The 22553-nt window shown below is 38.7% G+C and overlaps 1 protein-coding gene across 3 annotated transcripts in view; it reads right to left on the bottom strand.

Moving 5' to 3' along the window:
* The window catches only part of LOC119650662 (myosin heavy chain 95F), a 125859-nt gene extending 103541 nt beyond the window's left edge, over positions 1 to 22318 (bottom strand). For all 3 annotated transcript variants that reach the window (XM_038053602.1, XM_038053603.1, XM_038053604.1), the window contains exon 1: positions 21741 to 22318. The gene's annotated coding sequence lies outside the window, so the exon portion shown is untranslated. The remainder of the gene's footprint in view (positions 1 to 21740) is intronic.
* Positions 22319 to 22553: the final 235 nt, after the last annotated feature.

Below are 22553 nucleotides of genomic sequence, written 5' to 3'. Positions count from 1 at the left end.
ATCCAGAAGGAAATTAAATTCATATTTCTTGTATTCAACTTTCTCTGTATTTGGAACTTCACACTAAATCTTGAAAAATGTCAACTTCTGACGAATTGGCCACACTCTTTTGTTAATAGGTTTTACGCATATTTCAATATCGGCTGTTTGAGTACTAACGACGATAAAGCCACTTTAAACTCTTAGTGTCATTGGTCTTTTCATCATTGCGCGTACAGGGCAGGGGAAAGTGGTCATCAATATTTTTTGGTGAGGAATTCGCTCCCCATCTCCCCAAGGTCAAGACCCTTTGTCAAGCCCGAGCAAAATTTCTCAGAATGAGCCTTGACAGTTACCATGACTGAAACGTGCTCTTCAAGAAGGATCTGAAATTGCACAATGGTATTGAACAAGGATTTTGTAAGATCTATTATGTAGAGAAAGACGAGTGCTCAAATAATAGCAGTCGAAATATTTTTTTAGAAAAGCTTAGATTGCATTGTATTTGAATGGAAAGAGAACTTTAAATTATGGCCAATATTGAGTTCCATTATCGTTTTTTTTTAATTATACTCTTCGTCCATCCTTCCGGCATTGATCCAAAGGAATGGCACTCTTCGCTTCATGTACCATGCGTCAAAGTTCGTTGTTATTTTTAGGTTTTGCAACACTAATAAGGTCGTTAACATCAGTAAATGGTCAATAGGGTTGAGTTCTGGTCATTGTGCAGCATCTCCAACCTATTGTTCTCAAACCACTTTTTTACTTTTTGCTGGTATGTTTGGGATTATTACTTTGCTGAAAACCCCTTTTTCAGCATCAATCGCAACCGGTATCCGGGCTAGGCCTGCCTTGGTAAGAAATTCCAGACATCTCGGTTTTGCGCCGAAGTCCACTAATTCTATATTCCTAAGAGTTGCCCGGCGTCCACAAGCATTTAATACGAGATTTAGAAGCTAGCGCTCTAGCCCCCCAATCATCGTGCGATCTTCCACAAATAATATTGTATTAAAAACTATGGTAGCTTTTTATAGCCACATTTCTGTTTACTTTTATGGTGTTGCCTTTTAAGTAAGAGAAGAAAATCAATTCCTCGAAAAGGATTTCTTAAATAACTTAATTCAGGAGAATATTGACAAAGCTAGTTTTCCAGCATTTTATATAAAAGCAGCAGCATTCTTTTCCTGCAGATTTGTTATGATTTGCCACCTACGCACCATCGCTGTCGGTTCCTAGAAATGAATGGTATCGAAAACCATATATTCAAATTATTCGGCACCTTTGGCAATCTCCGGATAGCTGAGTGGTTAGAGCACAAGGTTGTCGTACGGAAGGTCGCGGTTCAAATCTCACTGGTGGCAATGGAATTTGTATCGTGATTTGACGTCGGATACCAGTCGACTCAGCTGTGAATGAGCACCTGAGTTAAATCAGGATAATAATCTCGGGCGAGCGCAGTGCTGACCACATTGCCTCCTACAGTCTACTGTAGTGTACCGTTACGGTCTTGAATGAAGTGCTCTAACACACTTCAAGGCCCTGATCCAACATGGATTGTTGCGCCAACGATTATTATTATTATATTTGACAGTCTCACAAATATTTAAGAAAGGGGATCGTTGATTTTGTTGCATTTGTCTTCAGTCTGACCCTTCTTGCTAACTGCTCCAAATCGCAAACCATTTGGGCAAAGCCTATAATTCAATGAGAGAAAGCAGATTTGATCAGCGTAGTTGAGGTGTTCCGGAAAAAAAAGTCTGCAATTTTCCTCCGCAGTTCTATGCCTCTTAACTCTAGCCGGTCATCGTTGGATAGTAGGTTCTATTTCATGGCATAACACGCAATGGAGTTATCGTCCTTTTTCAATGTTTACCTTATTCATTGCCACCTCCGCATTTTGATCAACAGGTCCAGAGGTATCTGGCCAGATTCATTTAAAAAAAGCAACAGACCACTGTTCTCTTGACCTACCGCTGTCGAACTAGGATCCCCATAATTAACATACAAAATTTTCAAAATTTGCAAGAAAAATGTTGCACTGAAGAAAGAATACTGTAAATGCGGTGATGAAATAACACCTTCAGCTAAAAAGAATTTCTTCTAATTTACACTAGCCCTTTAAGAGATGTAGTAGTATTGATAAAGAGCGTTGATCGTCCACAAACAAAACTTCACCCGTGAACTTTACACAATACTATGCTATTGGTTAGTTTCGTGATGTTTCATAGTTCCCACCATCGCAACTAAATTTGTGCTAATAAACTCAATCGTTTTTCAATAAATTACTTGTGACAAACAGTAAATCGATTTAATATGATCTTGTTTATAGAAAACGACGTATGTATACTATCCAGCTTCATTTTTCAATAAAGCACCACTCCAAAGAGGGACTGCAACAGGTTTCACTGTTATATAAAGATAAATACCGACATCCCTATATCATCCAATTTCCCTTAGGTTAGAATATTATACGCACGCTAGAATGTGAAATATCATTATTCCGGCTGCTTAAGAAATCAATGAGGAAAATCGTTTTCATTGGAGAATTATAGTTGTATAGTTAGTAGTCATAGTAAGATATCACTAAAAGAGCGAATTTTGAAAAAGTCGAATATTATTTTGAACAATAAGTGAATATATCACATTAGGGTATAGAAGGCTTGCCAAACCATAGAAATGGTCTTAATGCCACAACTTTCCTTCATAAGAATCATATCTAAAATATATTGGATACTTAGAAATAATTAAGACTTACTTTTGCCGATATTTCGGGACCTACTTCGGGAACCACTATCCACTCCCTGCTCCTTGTAACACTGATGAAGGGAACGAGTGGTTAATAAATAATGCTAACTAAAAAGCAGAAGTAAGTCTTAATTATTTTAAATACCTTAATTGCTAGAAACACCGCGAGATTACACTTAGATTTTGGATACTTTCAAAATAATTTTTTCCCCATTTTTAAGAAAAACATACTGAACAATCTGCATCTAGCAAGGAATTTATATTACTTTGTTTTTCTTCAACATAAAAATCGAATCGATTTTTCTTTAACCAGATATTATATGAAATAATCATGCCTTTCTTATACATACATGTGTAGTATGTCCTGCACTTCATATAATGGAAATTTTTATAATAGGATTTCGATATTGGGAATCGCTCTTAAATCGCCCAATGCACTCTGTGAAAATACTCTACTCCTCTTCAATTGTGAAAAACATTTCTTATAAAATCAAACAGACCTACACTTGAGTATAGCTAATTTTATCTGCACTTTATTCATTTCCATAAATGTAATACCGTCATCCTTATCTTCCCCAGAGACGTATACAAATTATGCAAGAAATATGATTTATGATTACCAGATCTTGGCAAAAGTGCAAATTTACCAAATGATGCAAGACTTACGACCGCTGCTGTTACTGATCTTAGTTCTTCCACATACAATAGAAACCACAATCTAGGAAGGTTCGTGCTACTTACTGAACTTGAAAACAGTCAGGTAACGTACCGTTCTCTGAACTATTAACGTGTGCTTTTGCTGGCATTTCTCGAAAACCACAGACTGCATACAGAACTCGTCTAGATGGTGGTATTGTTGGAGCCAGTACATTATCTCCATGACTCATCCGTTTGTTTTAACTAAGAAAAGAATTGCCGTCAGTAAAGTGACGAAATTGGATACGTTGGATGAGCGCCACGCATTGTCTGTATCTCGTATCTTGTCTGCATCAATGATGGTAACGCGTGTGCTCTCATGACTTATAAACGTTATCTTTTTTGATTAAACAGAGATAAACGTATCGTAATAACGGAACACATGATGCCAATATTATTTTTGAAGCTTACTATTTTCGCTAGGTTAGAATGAAGCTTAGTGAGGTCACAGGCTATCTGAATATATAAGTATGTTGTAAACCAAGAATTCCACCATATCCAAAAAACAAACAAATTCGTTTTCTACTTTATAGCAAAGCATTTGCATGCTTTATCATATTTTAAATCAATGATAGATACTAATTCCATAATGGCACGGCAGACAAAATTTCATTAATGACTACTCGCTGTGAGAATTTCTATTTTTACCGCACTATCTACCAAAATTTTCATTATGAAAGTCACCACATATTTTCTTTTAAATTCACTACATATTTTCTTACTAGATTTGACTACATTAGGTTCCAATCTGACTATTTCCACTTTCACAGTTATCTAAACCCATTGAATACTGCTCATGGATGAAAAATAATAAGTAAAATACGACGTGTGGTTATGGAACGGTAACAGAAATTCCTCTTAGCTTCTTTTTGCATTTCCGGCAATGAAGTGGATGCATAAAAGTTGTTTTGAGTAGTTACGCTATTACCATTCACTTACATGTGGATATCAATCTTGAAGTAGGAGAGCATATTACTTGCTGAGTAATTACTATACGATTGAAGAAATGGGATTCGTTGAACTTCAGCCATTTACTGTAATATTACACTCAATAGATTCAAACTAATCTTTCTCATATATGCATTTATCTATAACGTTCGATACGGTATCGATTTTTATATTCCGCAGTTATAAGAACTAGGCCGTAAAACGAATGAAAATCTCTGAAGTATGTAAAGCGGATTAAGTACATCAGGTTGGAGAAAACTGATGATTTTGAATTCTTTTCTTTGTAGTGATCTATTGAATAAGGCAGTGTAAATTAGGAACTATAAAGAACCATAAGCTCCGTTACTGGTCACATACATATCTACATTATTTTTTGGAAAACGAGCTTTTGGTGGGTTTAATTAATTACAGATTTTCAAATTGCAGATTTTACATAGCGCATCAACGACTTCCAAACATCGTTGCCAATTTTGGCATGTGTTTCCGCCAAGAACTTCAAGTTTATGTAGCCTTCCACTGGCCTCACTGTACAACGTCCAGAAGATCCCAACCAATAACTTCTTGCAGAGCTGTTTGTTTCTCCTAAAGTTCGCTTTGTATATAGATTTTATTTCAAATTAGCTAGTTTGGTATTATTATGCCCTTTCCTTTTTTTAAAAAAAAAAGAAATGTTTTTCCATCTTCCCTCATGAAAAGAGAAAGATTAGACTAAAATCCGAAGAAAATTGAATCAAAAAAACGGTGCCATCAATACCTTGTGGAATCCAATGGTAACTGTGAACCACGATTTTTTAATGTTTTTTTTTACTTTTCAAACATTCTAAATATTACACCAATAACGACCAACCCTAGTTATCAAGCGGAAAAAATTAATAATTAACAGAACCTGAGTTCAGAGCTTTTCAGTAGAGTTCTGTAATAAAAATTCAAACCATTTCCTTTGCTAAATATTTTTATTGGTTGCAAATATACATACTGCGGCGACTACTAGTCGCCTTCTTCAGTGCTTCGGTTCGAATGGGGAAAGAAATCCAAAATTGTTCTATTTACACTGGCCCGAAAAATCTCGAATCTCGAAGAGAAGACATAAAAAATCACATCACAGAAAACTAGTATTAAAATGTATATTGTAATCAATAAATGGAATTCAGTACTCATTAACATAAAAAATTTGCAAGCATTAAAAAAGATAAAGGAAACAGAAGCAACAATATATATTATACATGCAAAATACTTTAGAAAAAGTTTTCGGATTTATCAATAACTTATAACTAATCCTTTTCGTTTGATAACTTCTGCTAAGCGTCTTAGAATGCAATTTATCAACTGCGTTGTCTCTTTACACGTTATAACGCTCCATTCTTGGTTAATTATGTCCTTAAACACTTTATTTGGATGAAATATTATGGTCTCGAATTCTAAGTTCTAATAAGTCCCAAAGTTGCTCAATAGGAGATTGTAGGTGTATATAAAGCTCATGCGGAACACGATATAACAACCAAAGCTTAACAATCTCCGCAGTGAGTGTTGGATCGTTGTCCTGCTGCAACATGAACCCAATTTTCAGCACTTTGCTTCAAATTCCAATACCCAAATATATTCTTTTGCCTATTGTTGACTCGATACCGCCGCCGCGGTGTTTGACAGTGATTACGAGATTTCCTTTACTTAACGCTATACCTCGATTTCTCGTCCCTTTATCCCAAAAAAAAAAAAATGTTTAGTCTCGTTCGGAAAAAATACGTTTTTTTTTAACTCTGATGGATTGTTAATGTCCTTCTTAGCATCGTCAATACAGTTTTTTCAGATAATTAAAAGAAGTCGGAAAACCGGAAGCTAGACGCTAGAACAATTCACATCAAAACTACTAATTGCTACCCCACATGACTATATTCGATGAAAAAAGTTTTTCCATTCACCTTTACATGTATGGGAAGCCCCCCTTTAAACTGCACGTAAATTTATGTCACTCGCTGTATGCATGGGATTTGATAGTTTTGTTTGTTCGTTCGTTAATGATTAGTCATACAGCCCCGTAAAAGTGAGGACCCAGACAACATTACGATTCATTTTGTACGGGAAGTTTTTCTGACTAGTGTATATCGACCCCCCTACATACCGAGGGAGTAATTAAACCCTTATCCAATAGTCGCCCTCGATTACTCGTATCCCGATTGGAACAGATATTATAATTATGTCCGCAAGTGGGCGTCCCGATGAATTTGAAGAGCCAGAAGTAACGGTTGCCTTGATCTCTGTTGAGAAGTTCATTTTTCGGTGTATAACCCTTTGCATTTCTCATATGCCTCTCCACTATTAGGTTCTTTCTGGAAATCTTGTGTTCATTTAGGACACTTTCATCTGCATCTTTCTTTGGGTTTGTCCGATGAATACTATTCTGCAATCTACGCAAAACATTTCGCAAATCTTGGCCCTGGCCATCCAATCAATTGGATCCTTGGTCGACCCTTTATAATTTTTGTTAAAAAACTAGTTAACAGTGATTCCTCAGTACGGCGCGAGACATAACGAATAAACCTTAAAAAAGGCACGAGGTTAATTACGTAAGACCGGTAGATCCCATACAGAGAAAACAGCATGGAAAGCGCCCGACAAGGCGAATACTCAAAACCCTTTACCAGAACGCTTAATTCCATTGATAACACAAATTGTTGATTACTTCGGTACAACTAAGTGAGAAGAATCCAGCAGGAACGTTTTCTTGTTCAATTTCGATGATTAAGTAAACGTAGTTACTATTATCAGATCTAGATCAAATATAATAATAATAATCGTTGGCGCAACAATCCATGTTGGATCAGGGCCTTGAAGTGTGTTAGAACACTTCATTCAAGACCGTAACGGTACACTAGGAGGCAATGTGGTCAGCATTGCGCTCGCCCGAGATTATTACCCTGATTTGACTCAGGTACTCATTCATAGTTGAGTCGACTGGTATCCGACGTCAAATCACGATACAAATTCCACTGCTACCAGTGAGATTTGAACCGCGACCTTCCGTACGACAGCCTTGCGCTCTAACCACTCAGCTATCCGGATCAAATATGCCCCGTATTATTCAATAACATTTGTCCATCTTGAAGCCAATTTCATAACTCTGCAATTGAAGACATCTTCGTGTTTATTAGCGAAAACCTCTACATAGCTCATTTTAATAAGCCTCTCTTGAGATCACCTTGGTCCCATCAGGAGAAGTGTTCAGATGCTTGAAACTGTGATAACCACTTGATGCCAAGCTTGGACTACATAGAGGGTATACAGAAGAGTACAGAAGAGCTTTCGACGCATCGATAAAGATGTTTGCGATTTGCCATGATCAATTGACGAATTCCAGCTACTTCTCGTCGTCGATCCTACTTTAATCTGAGGAATTATTGTTAGAGATCAAAATTGAGCGACTAGCTAAATGAGTGATGTCCTGGTAATCCCACCAAACACACACCAAAACCTTCTTGGCCATTAATCTGGGCGACGGCTTGAGGTACCTCACCGCAATTAGACTATGATCGTTTTAGCTCCCGCTCTCGTATGTCAATCATTTCCCACCGTCAATTAGCATCCGCTTCAAAGACCAATCTTCAGCAAAAGATTCCAAACGGTTTTCTAGCTAATCTTCATTTCATGGGCTAGATTGATATTACCAAATCGTCCAAACCACCGGTATATTGTCGCATTCGATAATGCATTTGGTCCATAAACTGTCCAAATTTGGTTTTTCGTTATTGTCGCCTGTTCTACCTTGTATTCTGAAAAACTTAGTGGTAGCAGACGCGAATTCCGTGCGCCCTCCTGCTGACGACTATAGCTGGGACCTTCTTGATCTAGGATCCAGTTTCTAACAGGATATTAACTGCAAGATTCCCGTATAGATTAAGAAATATCGCTATTTTTCAGTGCTACACACCAACCGAAGCTTCCTAAAGGTGATATGAATACAAAAGCGGACTCTGGCAACACCTCTCTCGGGAATATGATGCAGTTAATGGGGAGACATGATCCTGGTGACACTAATAACAACGGTGAAAGTTTTGTAACTTTCTGCACTTTTCACTGCCTTTTTATTGGCGGCATATTGTTTGAGCACAGGGCCCGTCAGAAGGTCAGTTGAGTTTTGACTGACCGCAACCAACATTTACCCAGATCGACCATTACGCGATCAGTAATAGATTTAGGTGTTGTCTTCTGAATGGGCATAACAAAAAAGGCACTGACATCGCATCGAAGGAGATCATTATCTGATGCTCCTCTACTTTCGATTGTAAACAGGCTGTCGCTCCCCCAAATTCAATAAGGATTGTTTTTACGACCGGGTTGTCTTCAAACAGTGGGAAATCTTTCTTGCTGCACAAATTCTGAGTAACCCGCCAGAGAATATTGATGAGCACTAGCAAAAATCAAAAATACCTTTGCTCTGGTGTCGATGAAGTTGTCCCAAACGAACATTACAGGATCCAGTTGAGTGCGAAAACGTGTTGACGAACCAATTAAGGTAAAGGTAGTTCGCTAGGAGCGGAGATAAGCATGACGCAATAGATCTCCGTTATTGTGGAAAAGTGCTAGAAATGCACCGAAAGTACACCATTGCAAAAGAAATGCCACCATTGCGTAGATGAATAGTGCAATGTACACATGGTGAGATATGACTTATTAAAGATATCTGGCGAAGAACGTTCAGAACTTCCCACTTCCCCTTCAGATATTAAAGGAGGGAACTCTCTAGGTAGCGCCTCATCGTCACCTGAATCAAACTGAAACATCGAATGACAATGCAATCCTTCGTGAATCTACCCAGTCTAGTCGGCTGACAACTTTTGGTTTCGATTTTCTTTGCGCGAAATTCTCAAGTTGTCCAGATTTCCACAACTATCCTGAGGCAGGCACGAATACACCCAGATTTCAGACACATATTCTTCTTACATAATGCGCAAGATACTAAAGTGTTGGAAGAAATTTAATTGGCTCCGTATATAGATGACCTCAAAATCTTTTTCGATGTCGTAATGTAGAAAACGAGTAAACTATTGCCTGTGCCGTGTTGAAATAAAATATAGCGCATGTGTCCTTCATTTATTCTTTCTCTAATTCTCCTGTTTGACATAATTTGATAATCTCTCAGGTTCTTAACTCAATCCTTCCACGAATTTAGGTTATCCTTTCAAAATAAGCTTTCTTGCACGGCTCATCGTGTTCCTCGACAATAAATAAATTTGGATAATTTAAATTTGATTTAAGTTTTAAGAATTTGCGGAAGTTCTCGTAATTTTCCCAGAACTAACGCTTCTTTAAAAAAACATTACTTTTTCGGAAAAAAAACCCGTTTGTCGCAGCTATCTAGTATTCCAATTATTTTTGGCTTCTTCATAAAAGTGGGTGTACAATTCGGCTAGGCCATGCATTGCAGGATGCTATGCTAAGTAACTCGGGAATATGGGTGGAACTGTACGGTAAGCATTCGGCAGATAAATTTAAAACTGCACACAAATCTGAGAACATGGCATTAATGCGAATTTTGACTACTAAATACATATAGATTATGAGGCCCGTACAGATGGAGTTGTCATCTACCCAAATATTCTTTTCTAAGAAATCTACAAAACCTCTCATATCTGAAATGGCGAGATTCCGTTTCCAATTTGTTTTCAGAACAAATGTGACGTCCTCTTAATCAGATGGTATTCTATACTCCTCAATCACGTGATTGATGAACTCACTAGGCCAGTGTGTCGGGTCTCAACTCTTCGCTCCCCAGAGCTCACAATAAGAAAGTTGTTTCTGAAATTAGAGGACGAAGGTAGCTAGGCCGAGAAGAGTGGAGATGCGAATCGACAACGGACTGTAGCGTCAATCAGCGTGATCAGCTCTAAATAGTAACACCACATCAAGATAGTTTGAGTGGAGCTGCAACCAGTTGCTATTATATTTAAAACGAAACGTTGCTGATGTGGATACTAGGACCATCTTCGCTGATAGTGAGCAAATGATAAACTGTCTCGCCGGCGATCTGACTCAAAAACATTTGTGAAATAACTCAGGACCGTTAGAACGGCAGTTTCGTTGTTCCTTGAGGTTTTCGACATTACATTTCGCTTTAAACTACTACATAGGAAAAGTTGTGGTGATTGTCTCCATTACATATGTAGTCAATGTAAGGGAAGGGGAGACATAGCCTTCCATTTCATATGCAGTTGCCCGACCTCCTCAGCCGAAGATTCCCCTTTTCTTAATTTTCTTCAATGAAGAATCTGTCCTTTTTGCTTCTAAGAAAGTTTCTCAAATCACAAAACCTAAGTAATGTCGCAAACATGAGGCCGTTTGAATTAACTCTTTAGAGAACAGCACATATGCCTGATTTTCTTGGAGCTGCCCCCCCCCCCCGCTGGATTCGTCTCCAGGCACATTGTTCAAATTTGTATGATGGAAGAAAAGCATTGCGCATATTTGACGTTCTTCAATCGCATGCACATAAAAAATTTCGTGCATTTACTATGGCGTTAGTATTGTATATATGATGCACGGGATGGGGAAGGATATACAACAAAGCTATCTACGCGTCGTCGACACATGCGCAAGTTAACAATCTCGTAACTAACTCGCACAATGGCATTCCGCGCCGTTTAGAAACTCGATTTTCTACCCCTGTATGTAGTTTTTGACTCCTCAATCTTCTCTCTCGCAACCGGTTCCAGAAGATAGCATTTGGTGGGGAATCCCCTTCAACGTAAAATCATATCATTCTTATACGTATGATTTCATAGTTTCCGTATGTCCACCAAATTTTGTGCTAACAACTATGACCGTTTCTAAATATACTTCTAGTAAACAAAGAGAAATAAAATATGAGACACCGATTCCAATAAGGCTTTGTTTTATGCCAAAAATTTAAAGATACTGCACCATTTTTCAAATGCATGAGCAAATTTAATGCAAAACTGGCTATAAGAAATCAATAGACTTTGAATTGGCACTTGAATTTTTCATGATTCATGTCAATTCATAAACCTAATCGATAATTACTTCTAATCGATATATTCGATTAAAAGCCTGATATTTTTGGAGTTTTATTGTGGAGTGTCCGATATTAAGTCAGGATCATAAATATTTTTTTTTAGATTTTCTTCGTTGCAGTGACAAAGACACAGAACACAGATCGGAAACTATTTAATAACTTCATATCTAAAGGCATAGGTTTAAAATAATCAACCTAAAATTGAGAAAAGAACCACTGACATATCAAGTGCATAGAGCTGATGATTTTTCCTGAGAATACACGTAGTATGTGCGTATTTGTATACAATATATGATTAGTCTCCCTGTTATTTACTCATCAGGATGCTTATAATATCCAAAGCCGGAAACCATACGATTTGTACGAATACCCATATAAATTTTGAAGTTTAAAGAAAACGAATAGGTCATTATTTTATCTATCATTTCATTCATATTGTATTGTCGCAAATAACTAATGAAGTAAGTTACAATTATTCATCTCTCATAGATTCTAGTGGTGTTGTACATATGTACACAGTACAATAAAGATTCAAGTGTGCGTTCTACAAAAACGTATATCATGACGCGATAAGATAATACTATTTCTTGCCGATACGACAAGTATAAAATTAAAGAACCTAATACAGACCTAATACGCCGTCGATCGTTTCATTGTATACTGAAAAACGCGTCACCTTTAAGATACTCTCTCCAGCAACCAGCCATGGAGTGCTATCAACGTTCGACGATAACTATCGCTTTTTTTACAGTCACGTTACCGCCACAAGTAATCTTTTCTCAAGTTCCAACATTATCTTTACTCCAGTCACATACTCCTTTAAACAATGCACATCCCTTGTAACCACTTAAAGCCGCACTGTGGATGCCGTTCATCATTTCATACTGCACACTCTCCCTGGTATCCACCTTTATAATGGAGTATGTGTTTTAACCGGAAATAGGTTTCATTAAGCCTTTTTCATTCCCCAGTCAACGCTGCTCACCCCAATGTTTATGGACGAATAATTACAGAATACACAAAAATTCTCTTTTTTCATCTAATTGGTAAGAGATAAAGAACTACGCTCGTATCTAGACTCAACGACTTTTGTAGATAATGGAAATATTCAGTGACAATGAATTCAGGTGAAATGAGTCAGTCGGCGTCTATGTCTACTTCTGTTACCATAGCGGAGGAGACATTTAATTCTAACAATCATCATCGCTTGTGTAAGTTCCAATAACAACTAAAAGTACAGCCAAACACTTTTTGATCAATGGTTAGAGAAAATAACGAGGAAAATTATTGTTGCCATGAGAGCAGTAAATGCAAGATAAAATTTGCTCCTAGAAACAACACTTTTCACTTTGAGTACACGATTTAGATGCGATGTTTCATGATATTCTGAAAGTCAGCAAAACGATGCAAGTTTATTAATTGCAACTTTATCGTATATTTCTTCGTAAAAAGCATCCGTCAAAAACCTGTTTCTAATCAAACTAGGCGGAAACCGGGGGCAAGAGAACAATAAGAGAAATGATATTCGCCGTCGTTGTGATACATCACCAAGCAGTTAACATGGCAACGAACCGTTTAAGCTATTCATTGTCAATGGCGGGAATTCTTTGTTTGCTCTTAGAATAAATTTATACTCAAATCACCCAAATAATCAATAAAATGGAATTGCATAATAGAATTTTTTCTAATGAAATTGATAAATTATAATAATAAATAACCCACGGGGCAGCAATCCAATTTCAACCTTGAGCTTTACAGCTCTTCATCACTAGGCCGTAACGATATGTCAGCATTGCGCTCGCCCAGCTTCGTTACTCTCATTTAACTCGGGTACGTATTCATAGCTGAGCTGACTGATATTTGACATCCAACCACGACATAAATCCTTATGCCACTTGTGAGATTTGATCCGCGACAGTTTAGGGCTACTACGACATTCGGACAATGATAATCGAAACGGTCCTGAAACATGCATTTTCCGTAGTCTGTCCTTGTGAATTGTGGTTTAAGAGTACACCTACAGTTTTCCGAGGCGACTTAAAGGGATAGAAATGTATGGACTAACAATTTGAGATCCGGTTTTTGACAGGATCTCGATTACCATTCCAAGTTAAGGGAGCATCACAGTTGTACTGTGGCTATGGATGGTGTTCAGAGGTGGCGGTGAGGAAGACGAAGCGGTAACCCTGTCGGCCAAACCAAAACCAAGTGGCTGAGGAGAACCTCCATAATGGTGGCACCGGGAAACTCTGTACTCACTTTAGCTCGCCAGCCGTGATGCAGTAGGCGAATGCTCCAACGGCCTAATCAGGGCAATCAGACCCGAAGCTGCACGGGGACTCATCTGAAGTGGCAATTTGGTCACGAAACCTCACCAGGGGTATACTGGTACCATGGGAACCGGGATAGCCCCTGGACTCTCATACTTCGGGTGAATTCCTGTTGTATGTGAGTACAGCTCGGTTGTTTGCGGTTGGCCCCCTAGTGGGAGCTTCATGGGAGTTGTTGGTTACGCTCAAGCGAGAAGAGACCTTCGGGCCTCGGCGTGGTGTTGCGTTTCAACACGGGTGCCGTACTCCTTAGTTCGGTAAAGATTTAGGTAGGTCTTGCATCCACCAGTATGAATTCTAAGCCATGCACTTGGTATAGACTGGTACCGTTGTTGCTTGTCACAGAGGGGCTCTGATTGCGGTCACAAAATCAATCCGTGTCTTAAGAAAACCGTAGAATTAAGTCTTCCAGACAGGTGCTCACGTTAAACTCTCAAGGACTCACTGTCACTATGCATCAATGGAGATTTCGGGTATAGTGATGTCTTCTGTGAACAATTACATGCAGTTCAAAAAGGGCTTTCTAAATGTGTCATTGTCATGGTAGTGGGAGTCCCGCATGCCAAGGTGGCCTCTAACAACTTCTTGCTTGGGCATGTGATGGAGAAGCATGGCGCAACACAAACTTAAGCAGACCACCCCAGAATGTTGATAAGCACTAGGATATCATCAAAAGTGTCTTTGTCCTTTGACTGACTGAAATGTCGGGGCGAATCGAAGGTAACAAGTCATCGTAACATGTGGATATGGATGGCTCCGTCAAACAAAAAAGAAATGATCTCTACTATCGAAGTAAAGGCAGCAAATTCCCTACAGAAATTGCCTATGCACTATGCAGTCTCTGCAAGGCTGCTTTCACTCATTCGTGAGTGGAGGAATTAGATGATCGTTAACATTCCGAGAGAGAGCACTCGTTTTGAGTGCGATAACTGCAGAAACTAAAATTATCCTAAAACGCTTCAAGGAATATATTGAAAGCTTGATCGATAGAGAGCAGGATTTATGTATATACGATGTGGAAAATTCCAGTATTGCAACTATTATTCGTTAAACTTCTGTGCATCGTCTCTAACATTCCGAACGATGTTACTCTACTTCCATTTTTCATCAAATTTTTTCTTTTTCGGAAGCTTCCAGAACTTACTCGAAGATGAACTATACTACACTAAACAAATTCCTGTAGATATATTTCGTAAGTTGTTCATATTGAATACCTCGTGGGACTATGACGCTGCCAGCTCTCTCTGATGTTCAGGCCTTTACAAGATTATTTATCAAAATCGATATTGAGCCCTTCAAGGTAATCACAATCGATTAGAATGCACTTATACCAGCGGTCGATTCAAGCCTCCATCAGAGCCACCTTCAACTTTTCCATTATCTTCTCTCGTCTACTGAAATGCGTTTCCCATAATAGATTTTGGTTCAATTGACAGAAAGAAATAACAGGAAGCGAAATCAGATAAATTGAGTGAATATCGGATGATATTCGTTGTGGCTTTGGTAAAAAAAATCGCAAAAACTATGAGCATAGCCTCCTTTTTCTACGTATTTTCTAGGCCTCGATTCATTCACAGCACGCAATTCACTAGACTGTGGTATGCATTGCGTGACGTACTCATAAACCCACTTGTTGCCTCCAGTGAAATTCCATTTGTATGGCCCACTACTGACGAAACTTGAGGTCTGTCGTGACATACTCGTAAAATTTTAATGGTATCAAATTGGCAGAATCTTCTTAGTGCCGAGATGCGCACCAATCACTCACGTTTGCAGAATTGTACTTCTGCGTCAAACTGTGTAAGAGTCCCAAAACACCTAGGGAAGTTATAAGGTATTTAGGTTCTATATCGGACAATATTATGGGAACTACAACCGCCTCTCAAGACGACAAATTTCTTTGATTTTCCAAACCGGTGGCTCATAGTTCACCTTTTGCTCCACATATTATTGTGGAATAGCGCATCATGCAAATTAGACGCTGACGTCATCATTAACGGGAATAATTGACATTCGAGTGTAATATAAATGTCCCGTAAATGAAGAAGCTATTTCTCTCCAGCGCTTTTACATTTTGCTGATATTAGGAGCGGCCTTTTTAAGGTTTTGAGTGAAATGAAACCTTCCTAGAATCGTGTCACACCCAATTTAATCGGAAACGGCTAAACCAAATGTCACGAAATTGCCGGCCTTTTTAAGGTTTTGAGTGAAATGAAACCTTCCTAGAATCGTGTCACACCCAATTTAATCGGAAACGGCTAAACCAAATGTCACGAAATTTGATGAGATTCGAAACTAATTATATTTTTGATACAATGTGAAACATAGAGGAATGAGGGCTCAAAATGTATGCCCCAAAAAATGTGTACAGTTCTCGTTGTCAGAGCCTATCCACCCAAAAAATCTAAAAAATCACAACAGTGCATTCACACCAAATCTAGGCAACAAAATACATCTAAAATGAACTCATATGAACGGGGGAGTTGGAGTTTGGAAATGTCAAATATCAAGGAATATTTTGAATTGGAGGTATATACGAATGGGAAAACTTGAATAGGAAATTTCCTACCCAAGATAAACACAAAACCTTTATACCCGAAACCCCCCCCCCAGCTTCCGATATTTCGACTTATTTGTATTTGTGGTGGGTAAACTTCTTCACCTTTGCTAATACAGTAGAACCTCGATTATCCGAACACCGACTTAATTTATCTGAACGCTGAATTATCAGAAACCTCCCGCGAATTTACCGCTCGCAGCCGCTCTGCTTAAGTAGCTATTGAGCGTGTTTTGTTTCAAACGCTATAACGGAGATTCCGCGCGTAATTTTAATGTAGTATGTATGTATGCACCTAATTTTTACATCGCACATATAGAAACGTTAATTTCGAGTTTTTCCTTTTTCATTACATATGTATAATTTCGTTTGTTAATTAATTTGTGCATTGCTTCAATGACGAGTCCTTCAACTTCCAAGCGAGCGGAAAGGCAATGTTCTTACGCTGGATAAAAAAGTGGAGATTGTCGGTCGAAATTAGCGCAATCTGTAGCACTTCTTTATGATGTTAGAAAGGCAACAATCACTGATATAAAAAAATCGAGATGCTCTCACCACATTTGCGTCTACGATGGATAGTGGTGACGGAATGAACAAAAGAAAAGTGGCGCAAAAATACGAAAGATCAAGAACTGGATGCTGTTATTACAGCCCTGGGAGAATCGATTTCTGGCCTGCATTTGTATGACAAATCTCTCGAGTTGTATAAAAAAAATTCGGGATATCAGAGAATTTCAAATCCAGCTCTAGTTGGATTCACAATTTCAAGAAGCCATTTCATTGATTTTTGGAAGAAGAAATGCTTACTCGCGAAAATGTCTCCAATGCAGACAAGACCGATCTTAACTGGAAATCACTCCTAAGGAAATCACTAGCATCTCGCCAAGAACCTGTCGCACGCGGTTTCAAGGTGTCCAAAGAAAGAGTTAGAGCTATAATAGGCAGATAATGCACCGTCTCACCCATCTGCCGAAGCTTTAAATTCAGGGTGTCATCGACAAACTGAAAAGAATATGCCGGAAGGAAGTTTAAGGAGAACTTCTGGTAGACAATGGCACTGAAGGTAGCGGCATTGCGTTCATGAAGGCACTAAACCTGAAGCACTGGACACTATATGATAGCCGAGACTATGAATTCTTTGACTGAAGACAATCTACGAAATGCTTGGAAGAAACTGGGGACCGTCCCTGAAGTGCCGGAAATTGAAGAAGAGTATGTTAACTCAGAAAGAAACGATCTCAACGAATTCGTTGACTTATTCGGGAGTATTCCAGGATTCGACGACTGCGATAAAGACGATGCTTGTTAAACCAAAATTTTGACGACGACAGAAGTAGCCATGAAAACTTTTGAGACGAGTATCGAATAGTTGGAGAGACAAGAAGAATTTTCAACGTTTATATGTTTGTCAAATTTTTTATGTAAAATGGAATTGTTTTTGTCTGATTTTGTACCAAACAGTTCACATTATCCGAACTAGCTTTGATCCAAGTTAGTTCGGATAGTCGGGGTTCTACTATAATGTTGAACTCCTAGTGTCAAGCGTATGAAATTAACTATTGTCAATACAGTACTTTCAAGATCAAAGTATTTGTGTAAATAGTTCTTTAGAAAATAGAGGGCAATTGAATTTTTAACTATGTACACACGGAACTATCATGCACTCATGGGTCCTCACAGGAAGAAACACAAAACCTTTTATTTGCTTCAACACCTACATTAAAGTGTGGTATTGAAAACCCACTAACTCGTAACTTTTAGTAGAAGAGCTCGAGAAACCAAACCAATCATAGAAAATTGAAGCAGTTCTGATAAATAACCGCAACCCTGATCTCCTTTAACGCTAGTCCCGTTCGGTGACGATTGATTACGTCACTATTCTCGATCTTAGGCTTGGCCCGTGAGAAGTCAGCAGTCTCTCAAGTCACTATCCGGTTGACCGTTTCCCATCGACTGCTATGATCAGATCAATCTTAGCTAATTATTGCCAGCGCGAATTACTCTACCATGCCACCGAAGACGTCTCTTCCACAATGTATGCCTTCATCTTGTCTGTCTTCGAAATAGCCTGCCCTAACACAACAACTAGCGAATAATTGCATCAGCATTAAAGCTGAGCACTCGATCGGGGGTTCTCAGAAAATCCGAACGCCGGTTGAAGCAAACCTCCAAAAACCGGAAATAACAGGCAGGTACGTGGGGTATGCAACCTATGTTCCACACAGGCATCGTCAACAACTATATAAATATATTCAATTTTTCCCAAAATTTCATCAAAGATTTTACAAAGAATGCCTAGGAAAAGTATGAAGCCCCTCACATATCGATCGATAAAGAAAAAAATTGGTTCAGAAGCAAGGACAATTATTATTGCTAGCCCGGGAGAAATGCAAGAACAGCTGTTTCATTATATGACAATTTCAAAAACAATTCTGGAAACCGGAAGCTGAACGCTTCAGGGCATGACAGGTTTTGTGTATTTCTTATATAAAATTATTTGAGTGGGCATTTGTCCCATTAGAATAACTAGGTTGTTCAATAAGTTTTGCGGTTCGATAAAAGAGGGCGTTGTTACTAGACTAATTTTTTTCTACGTTGGTACACTCTTTATATGAACGCATGTAAAGTTTCATTCCAATCTGTTAATTCATCCTTTGTTTACAAGCCATTTAGTATTGAGTGGCCCCAGTATTTTTTTACAATGAAAAAAATCAAGTATCTACTTTTGGGAGGTTTAAATGCAAAGGAAATTTATGAACGGATGCTGAAAGTGTATAAGGACTCTTCCCACTCGATTAATACAGTAGAAAGTTGGGTTGCTGAATTTGAACGTTGTCGTACGAGCCTTGAAAATGATCCACGTCAAGGCAGTCCAAAAACAGCAACAACACCAGAAATCAGAAAAAATCCAGGATATTATGTCGGAAAACCATCGAGTGATTGAAAGAAATTTAGTAGAATCCCTAGGCATCTCATTGGGCAGTGTAAGCAATATTCTGACTGAAGTATTGGGTTTCAGAAAACTGTGGGCACAATGGGTGCCGCATTCGCTAACAATGGAACAAAAACACATGCGAATGCGACTTTCAGTAACATTTAAAGCGTTCTCAAAAGGATAAAGTGGATTATGTGGGTCAATTCGTGACTATGGATCAGGCTTGGATGGTGATAGGCATGATCCTGTATCAAAACAAGAGGCTAAAGTGAGAGTGAACGTGGTTTTTCGGCTCCGAAACTAGTTCATGTCCAGAAATCGGCCAACAAGGTGTTAGCATCAGTTTTTTGGGATGCGAAAGGAATTTTGTTTATGGATTACTTACAAACTGGTAAAACAATAGGAAATAGTAAGGAAAAAATTAATGAAAAAAGACTAGATTTGCAGAAGAAAAATCCATTTCATCAGGACAATGCACCGTGTCACAAGAGCATTTTGACAATGGCTAAAATCCATAAATTTAAGTTCGAATTGTTGGAGCATCCACCGTATTCACCAGATTTGGTCCCCAACGACTTCCATCTGCTTCCAAACCTAAAAAATTCATGCATGGAAGGCATTTTTCATCAAATAACGAGGTCATAACAGCTGTAGAAGCGTATTTTTCTTCAGGGATGGAATTCATAAATTAGAATCTTGTTGGAACAAGTGTATTATGTTTTTCTTATAAAACGGAAAACTTATTGAACAACCTGGTTTTATATGAGAATATCCACTTTTGCGTGATATTGACATTTAAAATTTTGAATTTGCAAAGAAGCGACCACTTTGACTTGACTTGACCACTTGTTAGTAATAGTGCAATTTCCGGCTTGGTAGGATTGTGCTCCATCTTATAGCGTACATTATTGCATTGATCTGGGAGGAATTTAAGGGAGTTTTGCAGCCAATTACTAAAAATTATAGTAATATACTATTATTAACACTGTTTGGACAGATATCGATATGAAGGGTATTTCGGAGCCTAGGCAATGTATATTGGTAGCTTCCTGATTTTTTTCAAATTTTTCAGTTTGGTAAATTCTGTTACAATAGATCTGAAAACTAGGACCGGCTTTGGTAAGTCCTAAGAGAGACCTTCTATTTGATACCTCACATGGCTATATTTAACACCTTTTCCATAAATGGAGACCCCCCATAAGTTCTACCTAGAATGATGTAATTCACTGTATAAGTGAACGTTCATAGTTGCCATCTTTACACCAAATTTGGTGTCAATTTGTTACAACCGTTTCCGAGAAAAAAGCGGGTGATAGACAGGCAGGCGGACAAACAGACAGACAGTGAATCGATTTTAGTAAGGTTTTGTTTTACGAAAGGGGAAATCCTTCATCCCTAATTAGTTGAAAAACAAAACTCAAACCTTCTTCTAGTCCGATATATACCTTTAGGAATCTGGTCAGTGGATAGGTACATAAGTGTACTTTCCTTTTTCAGACTACCTAGCTGTAATAAAAGAGAATAATTGTGCGATATAAGGATGAATGCGAACTGATGAATATCGCTATCTTACTATCAGTTTTTTTTATCCCATCCTACCTTATTAAAACAGTTTTTTTGCTAAATATTTTTCTCTCCTCACTTCACAACACATTCCTCTGGAGCTTCGAATTTTAGTTTTAATACTGATAGGAATTCACCTCTTTCCCTTTGAAGAATCATGAAAGCCGAGGCGCTAGCTCTGAATCACAACATGCTCCCGAATCGAAGGAAACACTTCACTAATAAAGTTAGTTCTTTTCCCAAGTTCAATGCCCTCTCTTCTTTCGCATTAACCCCAAACTGAGTCTGATCGACATTCTCGTCATGTTTCTTGTTTGATGTCATTCAGCTTTAAAAAATATATATATTCCCTCCAACCCTGAGATATACCTCATTTAATCTGTACAGGCATTTAAAGAGTGCTCTGTTGAAGAAGCTCCTTTTCACTTTTCCCGTTCGATTACCATATGCTCGTGTGCCCGTCTCGAGCCTTTCGAGTTTTCACTCCCTACCGCCATCCGTTATTGTGCAATTCATGCATAAAAACTCACATCATCGGCACTTCGTCACGGAAATCGCATTATTCCGCCAACATACTGACAAAGCGAAAATGCACTGAGTTGTAATCGAGCCGAATGATGGATAATTATCGCGGAGTCCGCGCTCCCCGGTGCTAATAATCGAGCCACCGGTCACCTCGGAGTTAACTTGACGAACTGTTGGATAATAGGCAAAAACGAATCGTCACCATCAACTCTTGTCGCCGGGTTTCGCCACTTTATTTCACCAGAATGTAAATTTATGCAAATTCAGTGCCCGCGGGCGATCCAGAAATGTTCCAGCACCTACTTCATCTCGCTCAGAATTCATTGCACTTTCCTGTATTTTTAGTGATTCCGTTGTATAATGCGGCGGAGACTGCATGTATTCTAATTAATTCTAATCGGAGCGCAAGCTACCCACCGACGTCGTATGACTTACCTGTTGATTGCAGCGTGCACACGTCTCGCTTACACCTTAGCGCGGCTGGAACTTTTCCTGGTCAGCAGTGAAGCAAGGGGAACGTCCGTGGGGTTGATCCAATTAAATTCCGGGCACTACCAAAGGCACTTCCACATAAAATACAAAGCTAATTTTTCAATCACTTGTTGGTCGTGTTGGCGGTGGAAATTAACCCTTGAACGAGAATTTCATTCACAACATTTCAGCATAGCGACGGTAATATTATCCGAGCGGGAGCCAGCATTCACTAACGCACTGTGTCCAGAAGCTTCAACCAAACACCAACGCGACACGAAAATGATGACAGAGGTACCGGCAAACGACTAATCTGCTCTTTGCCCGCAACAGAGACGGAAACTACGACAAATTGTTCAGGTGACAGCCCGGAAGGAAATTTTTATGATGCTGCCCACTGACAATTTTCCACCTATTGTTCTCACTATGTAATTGGGGCTCACTGGAACAATTTGTTCATAATACAAGCTACAAATTCTTAACACTAGACGAGCAAAACACACCTACTCGACTGCTCGCTAAACTCCAACTGACACCGAGCAAATTTCATTCCGCTTTTCTGACAACTCTTGCACAAGTTTGACGTGAACCTTTCTCGTGAACTACTCCAGCGCCACTGCGGAAGCCAGTAATTTTATCGTATAAACCGGTAAATATCGTAAACGTTTAAAAATTGGTTTGTGCCGTTGGAATGAAATTATTTTTACTAAAAATATGAGAAAACGATTGCGCAAAAATTTAGAATTTAGTGTAGTGAACAGTAGCTGCATCGCTGCT

This window comes from Hermetia illucens, chromosome 3 (assembly GCF_905115235.1).
Source record: "Hermetia illucens chromosome 3, iHerIll2.2.curated.20191125, whole genome shotgun sequence".
Classification (NCBI taxonomy): domain Eukaryota; kingdom Metazoa; phylum Arthropoda; class Insecta; order Diptera; family Stratiomyidae; genus Hermetia; species Hermetia illucens.
The sequence above is the reverse complement of the archived record's forward strand: the minus strand, read 5'-3'. Positions and strand labels throughout refer to the sequence as shown.